The sequence below is a fragment of the Adiantum capillus-veneris genome, chromosome 1, assembly GCF_014529385.1.
Source record: "Adiantum capillus-veneris isolate H3 chromosome 1, ASM1452938v2, whole genome shotgun sequence".
In the NCBI taxonomy this organism is placed as follows: Eukaryota; Viridiplantae; Streptophyta; class Polypodiopsida; order Polypodiales; family Pteridaceae; genus Adiantum; species Adiantum capillus-veneris.
The window spans coordinates 162239271-162251310 of NC_140931.1; positions in this window are offsets into that span (position 1 = coordinate 162239271).

Consider the following 12040-nt stretch of genomic DNA (forward strand, 5'->3'; position numbering starts at 1 on the left):
ATGGAGAAAAGGGCCTTCTGGGTTATTGTAAATCTCTTACAAGAGAAGCTGAAACTATAAGGGCATTCTCCAAGCTCAACAATGTGAGATTGTTCGTCTTTCACATTTACATTCTACAGATCAGGTTACCATTTTGCAACACAAAATAGAGGTACATGAACTGAAAGGAAAGGTACGAAGTTGTCAAATGAAGGACACCATCTTGGGTGGTCGTATCCGAAAGAAGAAATTGCGCAATCTTGAAACATTGTAGGTTGCATCCGGAGGTCTCAAGAAAAGAATCTGAGCATTAAGGTGATGCTTCTTGGTTGGCTACATTGTCTTAGTTAAGTAATCTTTTTGTTTTTTCTTGTTATGCATTGTTTTCATGTGCCTAAATAGTGTTAGTGAAGTAAATTTTTTGTTATTTACTTATGCATTGTCTTCATGTAGAGATTCAATCTATCCTGACAAGGAAAACATTGACCCCAAAGCCAATATAGGAAAGAGATTGAAGCCACTTATAAGTAGAAGCCTGGCAGCAGATATAGTACATGACAAGAAGTTTAAGGTCCTACAACAAAATGTAGTGGACCACTTTATTTCAGAGCACTCAGTGCTTGCAAAAGAGATACAAGGCACACTTGATTCACTTGGTGTAAGCAAAAGAGGATATTCGGCTATACAAAAATTTGTCTCATCCATCTTTGTTAAGAAGGGTATAAAATCCAAACTTTTACCATCAGCCTCAAGTGTTTGGAAAGAGAGGCTTCAGCTTAACGAGGCACAGGGAGACTATCTTGGACAACCCTTTCATATTAAAGCAACTTACAGTGTCCATGGAGCAAATATGGCATATGATGAGTTCAATAATATTTGTATGGACCTGCAGATGTTACAGAAGAGAATGGTGGAGTTTTACAACATCACATTTGAAGAGTCATGAGGGGTATTACATTTTGTGTTAAAACTGGATGAGTGTGAGCTTGTTAAAGAGAAAAAGCTAGAGCGTGTTACTATTACTTTAATGAATAGAGCCCTCTCAAAGTGTCCCAGTGATGATCCTTTGTATTTTAGTGTTCAATCAGAATCTAACATATGGTGGCTTGGTGCGTTTGAGGTAAGCGAGATTCTCAGGTAAGCTCAAATGTTCACATCTACTTAAGTCTCATTTATTTTGTGTTGCAGGTAAAGAAAAAGAAGATCATGAGATTCTATATTGGGTGTTCCATCGAACTAATATTCCGGAGGTGATTGATCGACAGACTAACCAGGGAGAGGTACTACGTCTAGATGGAAGGGGAGACTTTTAAGTTCAGTGGCATCTTGCAGGTGACCTCAAAACATTAAAGTGCATGTATAATTGTGGAATGGGTGCAATGGCAAAGTCGCCGTGTTTGTTCTGCATGGAGCCTACAAAGGTCATGGACCCAAAGTGGTGGAGAAAAGCTCCAACACGTCACATTAAGGACCCTGCTTTTCGATCAGTTTTGAAAATACCACTTGTGAATGTCCACATCTGTACAATGCATGCCCTTTGTAGAATTGTGGAGAAATTGGTCTACTTATATATCGGGTTTTCTTGGAAAATTAAGAACTCAGCAGAGCGACAAGTAGCCCTGCAGTGCTTAGAATTGGTACTGTCGGATATGGGGCTTCATGGTGGCAATGTGAAAATCCAGCGCGATGAAAAGAGATCAACTGCTGAGAAGGATGTCCCATGCAAACCATCCCTCAGTGGGGTGAAGGCACGGAGGTTTTTATCTAAACCCCAAGGTATACGAGATCCGAAGCTAACAAAACATGGAAAAATATATAACACATCTTATGTTAGCAAGGTAGAGTATCAGAGCTGGAAAAAGCTACATATTGCAGTCAAAGACCAAGAACCAACTACTCGTAACGCGAAGGCTGAGGTTTGGCGATCAATAGACATCCTATTTTTGATGTGCGACAAAGATGAATGGTCACAAGGTGATATGAACAAGTTCAAGGAGAATCTCAACCTTCTCAAAAAATCATTCAAGACAGCATGGACAGACACCCAGATTACTCACTACATGGTATTATCGTGTATTTGATTCTCTTTTATGTGCAACTATGTGAGTGTAAAACATTCTAACTAATCTGTTTTCATATCCATCACATCATCTTCAATCATTTATCATATTTTATACAAAAGTATGGGAACCCAGCAATATGGAATACCCAAGGGATGGAAAAGTCTCATTACATGGAGAGAAATGCTTATTTCAGGCACACACGACATGGTGGCTCTCGAATCAAGGCTAACAGTTTGAGAGAACTATTTGAATGGTTCTATCGTAGAATCATTCATCGAATGCAGGCAAAAGAAGTCTTGGCCTCTTCAACAACAGCACAAGCCATCAGACATTTACAACAACAAAAAGTTAAAAGATCAATGGCATACAACAACTGCGGTGCTCGTGAAAGTCAACGAAGGTGGAGAGAGACAATGGTGTATCTGAACCACAAGTGGAGAAAGATACTCTGAGTGGATGACATTGTACAAAATTTCTGTAATACATGATCTTATACAATTGCTACTTGAAGTGTATCAAGATTTTGAAGGTTCAATTTTGTTTTTTGGCACATCACCCTTGTAAAGAATCATGAGATGTTTGCCATACTCTAAAAGTTCATCTGGGTTTTGTCTACCAAGAGCTAGTGCCATTGCTGTGTAAGTGTAGTAATACGCTGCCCGACCACTTGTATAGCCCGGGCAGTAACCAAAACAATCTCTAGCAAACACTTTGTCCACAAGAATGACTTTATCTGCACTTTTGGGCAGCACGGGTCCACCCAAGAAGCGTGATAGTGTCTTTAATGTGTAAGTTGCTATTGAACCCTCTTGTGACATGGAATTGTGAAAAACTACTATCGGCGACTCGCAAAGCTTTGAAAGGTACTGCGCTAGGGCCGCATCCCTTCCACGATACTCTCGAGTTCGCCGCCGAAGGAAGTCATCCTTGTCAGCAATCCAAGACTACACATATCATGTCTGAGTAAGTCACACACACACACACACACACACACACACACACACACACACACACACACACACACAGAGAGAGAGAGAGAGAGAGAGAGAGAGAGAGAGAGAGAGAGAGAGAGAGAGAGAGAGAGAGAGAGAGAGAGAGTTACCATGAAGCTCTCATCCTGCAGAAAGAGGTTTTCCTGCCACAGGTCTACAGATGTAGTTGACCCTTGACCTGAATGGTTAAACCAATCCTCCACTTCTTTGTTACTTGTTGATGGTCTTAGGATTTGTCTTATTTCTTAGAAGGTGGCTTCATTAGGTAGCGGCTCCTTGTATTTTTCAGCTTTCTCAAAGCATCTTCTAAGTCATTCCATTGGATTGCTGGATGTTTCCATTGCCTCATCATCACTACTATCCTCTGAAACAAATCCACTCCTCTCCTCTTGGACTCTGGAAATGATAGCCAGGGAGAAGTCCTCCCTTAAATAAAAGATGCTTTGCACATCATGTAAAAAGATATAGGTCCTATCTCCAATCCTGAAGTCAGGCACAATAGACAGCATCATCTGAGCATGCTTCTCACTGAATCTACTGACATCCAAATGTAGTTTGATTTCTGTGGTTTTCACAGAGAGCATCTTACTTCTTTGTACTTCAATTGCCTCAACCTCAAGGTCGACTGTATCTTCAACCTCGTCGACTTCTTGTATATGTGTTGTCTCCTCGCATTCTTCATCTGGTGCTACATCCTGCTCCTCTAACACCTCATTAGGATTCTGCATGAGGAATCCAAACAGGCTGTTCAGGTAAATCATAAAGCCAAAGGATTCCTGAATAAGTTTGCACTCTTTTTGGTGCAAAGGGCAGGCTGAATGTCGGCAAGTAGGTGGTAATTCCCTATACTTCTTCAGTCCCTATCCCTTTCCACCACAGTCATTTAAATTCACAACAGTCATACTGGGCAAAACAACCCTCCCTACCTGCACCATCACTTCAAATTTATCTCTGTAGGACTGCAAGAATTCACTGTGCTGAGCTAACAGGTCTTCAATGTCAAATTTTGGGTTAAACATAGAATGAACTAGATCATATTTGTCCCCAGCACCACAAGATGCTGCAAAATCAAACAGCCTCTCATCAGTTGTAGCTGGGTCTTCCAGAGAAGACACATCCTCTTTGGATTTACCTTTACTTGCACAGGAACTGCTTTCTGGGACATCTGCATCATCTGAGAAGTCTATATTCCTCTTTCTTGTATTTTTCTTGACAAGTACTGTGGAGGGTGAGGAACCCTTGTAGGGTGAGGGATCCTCTTGGCCCGGTGACCTCTCTGACTGATCTTCACCAATTGACTCTTCTTCAGATATGTCCTGACAAAAGTCAACTGTTCTTTTGGCAGAAACATTAAGCAACTGAGCCTGCAAAGGCTGAAATCCTGGCACAAGCTCTGGGTCTGGTTTCAACCTCTTCTGCCTACTAGACCTTAATCCTATTCATCAAGAAACATGACAAGTCTCTCTCTCTCTCTCTCTCTCTCTCTCTCTCTCTCTCTCCAAAGCACAAACAAAGACACACATAGACACACTCTCTCTCTCTCTCTCTCTGTGTCTCTTTCTTTCTCTCTCTCTCTCTCTCTCTCTCTCTCTCCAAAGAACATAAAAAAAACACACAATGACTCTGTGTGTGTGTGTGTGTGTGTGTGTGTGTGTGTGTGTGTGTGTATGTGTCTCTTTGTACTAAAGGCGCGCATAGACAAAAACATACTCTTTGCAACTCTCTATGCGCGCCTTGAGTACAATTGAGAGAGAGAGAGAGAGAGAGAGAGAGAGAGAGAGAGAGAGATGGCAGGTGTCATGAAGGTACTATAGGCGCGCGGAGAGAGCTGCAGCCAGTGTTTGGTTGGCTCTGCGCGTCGTTAGTACACGGGGAGAGAGAGAGAGAGAGAGAGAGAGAGAGAGAGAGAGAGAGAGAGAGAGAGAGAGAGAGAGAGAGAGAGTTTGTGTGTTTGTCTGTCTATGTAAGTATGTCTGTGTGTGTGTGTGTGTGTTTGTGTGTGTGTCTGTCTATGTAAGTCTGTGTTGAGGTGTGTGTGTGTGTGTTGAACAACAGTATGGGTTTTTCTTTGTTTCCACACACACACACACACACACACACACACACACACACACAATTTTCTACCTACCAACTGTTGGAAATACAGAGAGACAAAGTGAGAGATCACCTTTTGTTGGTGGAGTTTGCAGAAACTCCATGGGAGGTGTCTCCTCCATTGCTTTTTCTCTGTCAATCTCTCTCTCTCTCTCTCTCTCTCTCTCTCTCTCTCCCCTCTCTCTTTCTATGGTTCTCTCTCTCTCTCTTTCTCTATCACTCTATGGAAGTAATGAGGCTCTCTCTCTCTCTCTCTCTCTCTCTCTCTCTCTCTCTCTCTCTATCACTCTATGGCAGTAATGAGGCTCTCTCTCTCTCTCTCTATGGTTCTCTGTCTTTCTCTCTCTCAAAATCACACTTATAACGGATACACACAGCGACGCCCCACGTGTTACTTAAAAATAGAATATAATTGCATGATGCCGCACGTGCGGTCATTATTGAGCCCGTATACTTTCGTATGTCACATATAAAGGTGATGAGAGAGAAAAACCACACCACGTCAAAGAGAGTGAGAGAAAGAGAGAGAGAGAGAGAGCCATCGTCTGCGTCTCCGACAGAAAGCACCTGCAAGATTGACTTGACCCATCTTCAACATAACGCAGGTCTGCATCCTTAGAAGGTTTGGCCCTCTCTCTCTCTATCTCTCTCTCCCTCTGCTTCTGAAATGTCCCTCTATATGTTCCTCTACCTCTCCCTCTCTCTCTCTCTCTCTCTCTCTCTCTCTCTCTCTCTCTCTCTCTCTCTCTCTGTGTGTGTGTTTCTCTGTCTATTTTTCTCTCTCTGTTTCTGTCAAAGTATATTGCATATCTAGCTCTGTCTTAACAAACAACACACACAAATAAAACACACACACACACACACACACACACACACACACACACACACACACACACACACACACACACACACACACACACACACACACACACAATCTTTCTTAACTCTCTCTAGCTATGGCCGGTACCGGGACCTTTACACCTACTCTTGCACTACCTACCTTAAAACTAGATTCCTAAACCCCCTAGCATGGGGCACACACACACACACACACACACACACACACACACACACACACACACACACACACACACACACACACAATACCTATGAAGGCGGCTAGCTATTCAAAAACCTACATTACTCTTGACATTTATTCCTACACACTCGTACACTTACTCTAATACTACCTACCTTTAAACTGGATTATTAAACTCTCTTGCATGGGGCACTACACTTACATGATAAAACTTATTATCTCCTAATATTGGGGGGTATATGGCCATTACACTTAATGCCCTCCCCCAAATCGAGCCGGCCTGTGATCTCTGTTCTGTCTCTCCACTCTACACGGCGCACTCATTCCCTCACTCCTGCACTCTGTCGCACGGGTTCCTATACGCTCTGCTCTGCTCACTCAGAACGCCACCAAAGGAATTAACCTCGGGGATCGTCCGTATGGATCTCTCCCACTCCTCCAGCTGCTACGCGAGTTTTATATAAAGGTGAGCTCTCTTGGAGCTCACTTAGTGTTGTGCACTTGTTCATTTCGTTGTGTGTTTGCAAATACCACTTAGTAGTCGCACTATCTCTTGTTGGGGAAAAGCTTTGAGTGATGGTTAAAGGGAAAGATAAATTGGCAGTTGTGGAGCTGGCTGCTCCAACTCAAACACAGGTATTACTGTTGGACATGGGCTTTCAAATACTTGATCTCTTGTTTAATTTTTGTGGTAAAAAGCTGGCTTGCGGTTTGGAAGCAGTCTAAATAGTTTTTTTCTCTCCTTTACTTAACTCAATGTAGTTGGTTGTTTCCGTTATAATCCGACTGTAAGTTGCCTACGACGTTTTCATATCATTGTTTTGGTTATCTACCCATTACTAAGTGAGTAGGAAAATCTCATTGGATTGGTTGTTTTCTGCTGGCCGGAGATTTTGGGGATGGTGCTGTAATGAGAAAACTCTGATCTGGAAAATTCTGAGGTTAAAATATCACCCAGGTTCTGTTTCTATTTTGTACTAGTAAAGGATATCCAGATTTTGTCGATTATTCTATGAACTTCTGTCTAGGCTTGCTTGCTTTGGAGACCGGACTGTTTTTAAAGGGCTCTTGTGCTTAGCCAAGCAACTCATGTTCTATGGTTATAACTAAGTAGTGGGATTTTGGTCTTTTGGCGTGAATACCATGCCTGACTTAAGGATACTCGCAGAACTCGGTTGATTGAATGCTTATGCCTGCATTTATATTGAGCTTTATTTAGGTTCAGCTTCATGTGGTTTTGTAGCTGCTCTTCGCCATTCTGATAGGCCATGTGTGGCATTACAGCAATATAACATACATATTATGACTGGTGATTTTGGTGGAACTTGGCCTAGTGGAGCTTCTCTAGGTCTGCCTATGGTATATGAATGGTTCTCTGTTTGGGAGATGTGTTACTGTTCTGTTTGGGGTTGAGCTACATCTATATGGTTCCATGAAAGTCTGGCCATTTCACCGCTTCGCTTAAGGGGGCAACTGATTGTGACTGAATTCACTTTTGCACTATTGGCATGAACTTTATTTATTTGTTTGGAAAGCCGTATCGGTTATATTTTGTAATCAATTTACCTATACAACTATGAGGTGGATACCTTGCTTTTTAAGCTTCACGTGTTGTTGCTGCTCTTCTTTATTTTAATAGGACTTATATGGCTTATGGACTGGCTCCTATGGTCTTTTTTCCTACATCTCATGACAACATTATGGCTTGTTTGATATAGCCGATGGTTTTTGATAGAACTTGGCATGCTGGAACTCCACTAAGGTTGACTATGGGTTTGGGAATATTTGAGTTTTGGAGCTCTGGTTGGGAGCTAGGCCGCTTCTCTATTTGGGGCTGAGGTGCATCATTATAACTCCATGAAAATCTGGTCAATGTGTTGGATAATGGAGTGGCTAATCATGGCTGCAGTCTCTTTTGTTTTGTTACTAACCTGAACTTTTTGCTTATGCAACTATATAGTTGGCTTGTGACTTAATGCAACTATGCTATTTTGTGGTATTGGCTGTCTCTTTGTTGATTGAATGCTTATACCTGCATTTGAATTGAGCATCATTCTTGTACAGCTTTTTGTGTTTTTTTAGCTGCTATGGTGTCCAAGAACACAACTTTGGCAACATTCGGATACCGGATTCTTGGTTTTTTGTCAAGATAGCTTGCGGATCTGGAAGTGGTCTAAATGGTTTTGTGTCTCTCTTTTACTTCACACAATATAGTTGGTTTGTGTCCTTTAGGCCTGGATGTTTCAACAACATGTGGCCTACGATGGTTTCGTATCTTGGATATAGTTTTCTATCCATGGTTAAATAGGTAGAAGCATCTCATTGGGTTGGTTTGTTTTTTGCTGGCCAGAGATTTTGGGAATGTTGCTATAGTGGAAAACTTTGATCATGCTGATCTGGAAAAATTCTGAGAATAATTTTCTTAAAAAGTTATCCAGGTTTTTTGTATTAAAGGGTATCTCATGGCCCTTTTTCACTGGGTGCTGATTGATTTTCTGTACTAGATTTTGGGCTGGGTCTTGCTTATTTTGGATGTTTAGCAATAACCAAATATGGCGCTCATAAGCTGGCTACTGGCTAACGGTTATCGGTTAGAACTTACTTTTCTTCCGTACATCAGGTTATGTAAATACTTATGGCTTAGTAGATGATGATAACATCCATATACTGCCGTAATAACTAGTTTCTACTCAGTACTGAGCTGCCCTTGTAAATAATGAGTGCTGACACCTGTTACACTAGGTCTTATGTGTTTATGTTATGGTTTCCTTGAACCTCCAAGATGGGGAAGAGGATACCTTTGTTTCTTTTTGAGCCGGGATCTACTGGATCAATGCTTAAAAAACACGATCCTGGTTTTGAAAAAAATATAGCAGTTGTCATCACTTTGGTGGTTGCTGTTTAAAAGCCTAAATAAAGCTTCGGAGTGGTTTTTTACTTTAAATATCTTTTTTTCTAACAATAGCTCTGCTCTGTAACACATTTTTTATATATTTGATTGATTTGCAGTTTCTTGACAGACTGGTCCCTCTTTTTATTTGCTATTTACTGACCTTTTTTTGGGGATCTTTGGAACTTGGTAGGATCTCCTCGGGAGTATGCTACCAGGACTGAGCTGAGTCTTCTTGGTATTTTAAGTCTTATAAATCTCAGATAGATGTTTTTTAGGCCAACTCCACTTGGCTGTAACTGTTTTTTGCACTTTGCTTGTTTTTCTAAAAGACATATTACATGTACCAGCTGACTGTGTCATCTCTTTTTACATGCTAAAAGAGGGCTTATACTTCTTATGGATCTTTTTTGAAACTTTGTGATATGTTTCTTGTAATTGATAATTCTGGCAGGGCCGTCACCTAGTAAGAGTATTGATATTTACCTTTGTGTCATCTCTTTTGCTCTCTGAAGATCGGAATGAACCTAGCTATTGGGCTGTTGAGAGTTTCTTTCTGCTAAAACCTTAATAGCAGCAACTTTTTTTGGGATATGACTAAGATGACCCGTAGATGGGATGATGTAAACACTTGTTACTAATACCTTTTCCTCTCATCCCAATGATAAATGTTTTTTTGATCACAAGGAAAAAACACCTAAAAGGTAGTAACTAATTCAAGTTATTATTATTTACCTTAGGAGCTAATACTTGTATATTTACAGGAAACACCAAAATATACATTAACGGCATTCATGAGCACAATTTCAAAACCTAAAAAATTGCGGCAATAAATGCCAAACTCCGCCAAGTGGAGAGACGGGCGTACGTAGTCCACTTCGGGGCAAAGATAGCCTCCAAAGCTCGCCTCCGACCTTTCCTTTTTAGAGCTTGTAAAATTAAAAAGAGCTCCACTTAGAATTCCTAAATCTAAGTTTGTTTTGGTTAGACAAATCTATTTTGATATCAGGAATTCTGCTAATTAAAAAAAAAACTACATTTTGTCCCCATACAGCTTGGTTTTTTATGATTGTTAAACTGATAGAGTTGTATGGTCTTTGATATCGTGAAACACATAAGTCTAAAACATTTTTTCCCATCGCACTGGTTAAAATTTTTCATCTCTTTACTTTAATTGATAACAATTTTAAAGTTGGGTGACATCGATAACAAGTGGGATACCTATGCATCAACTGCAGTCAATGCCAATACTAACTAAATGTTATATTGTCTCTATGGATGCAGGTGAGGGTTACCTTCTCAACTCTAAGCTATCAAATTTTTGCTGGTCTGGAGATTTGCAGGACTTGTATCTCTTCATCCTTACTAGGGAAGCTTTTTAAATTTCCCCACTTGTGTATAAGACCATTTTTTGACATGATAATGGAATTATACAGCCCTCTTTCCTGACATAGTTTCTAGTGTCTTTTGTATTTGGTCAAATTCTTTGGTGTCTATGTATTAATATTATTGAAACACACACACCTAACACCAAGAGTAATATCACTATTGCTCAAAGACCTAGACACTATATTTAGTTTCTCATACCTAGTCTTTGGTTAACACCAATGGTCTTGGTATTGGGGAATGGGGCCATCTTCACACGACCCTTATGGTTCGGCCTGGTCGGTTTAAAGTTGGAATGGCTACCTTATCTCTGCTCATCTTTATTACTAAGACTAAAACTTGATTACTTCATTTGCAGACTTTGACTCTTTCCCAAGGACTTGAGCTTCCAACTGAACCCCTTTCTAAAGCATCCTTACAAGTGTTATGATGCATTCAAGACCCCAAAGCCTCTGACCTTATTGCTGGTGCCTCAGAGGACCTAGCTAACTCTCTTGTGCAAACCATCTCCTTTGACAAATGCGTGCACACGTTGGCCCAACTAGTGAATAATCCGAAGGAAGGAGTTCATTAATAATATTCCAACCATGACTCTTGCCCACAAATCTGAACTAATCAAGTTTTCCTCTGAAGGAGCTGAATTGGTTAACTGCTTACGCAAATTATGTGGCCTTACTCCAGGGTTTGTTTCTACCCCTTCTATGCCCGTACAGACTGTCTCCAACAGTCTATTCTGCAGGGACCCCTTTGCTATGGATGCTGTAAATGCTTTCCAAAAGGAATTGTGTTCACTTAGTGAGGGCTCGCTCATGGATATGGTTCCGAAATTGTCTAGGGTGTTTCCCTTCCTGCCTTCCAAACAGGTTGAGATCAAATCCTTTGGTGTGGATCACCACCTGTGGTCCCTACCTAATAAAGGCTTTTTGGCACCAATCTCCATTGAAACCTGGGTGTTTCTTGCAAATCTTCTGGCATCATCTATGGAAGATGCAAGATTAAAGGTGCTCAGAGGAGTTCAATCTTTAGACAAGGGGGATCTTATCAAAGCTCCCTTTACTATGAAATTTCTTGACAATAAAAAATGTGGTTCAAATACAGGATTGTATGTGCGGACGAAAGGCCTCATGGAGCTCGCAAAAAGTAACTCGGAATACTATACCGAGTCTATCTGGAATATCTATAGGCCCTATGTCAAATGTGCCTGTCGTTTTCTTGACCCGAAGGCCTCCTGTGATTCCAGCATTATTTGGTTCGACCATGCTATATGGTTTGCCCTTAACAACCTGGACCTTCTATTCTCGGACACCCCTGCGTCACATTACTTACCTTTGTTCTGCTCCTGGCTTGGAGGCCAGGCCAAAGAAGCCGTGCTCGCACAGATGGCCTTTGTTCAGTTTCGGAATTTGATGCTTGCTCTACTTAAGCAATTGGCCCTCTCTCTCTCTATCTCTCTCTCCCTCTGCTTCTGAAATGTCCCTCTATATGTTCCTCTACCTCTCTCTCTCTCTCTCTCTCTCTCTCTCTCTCTCTCTCTCTCTCTCTCTCTCTCTCTCTCTCTGTTTCTCTGTCTATTTTTCTCTCTCTGTTTCTGTCAGAG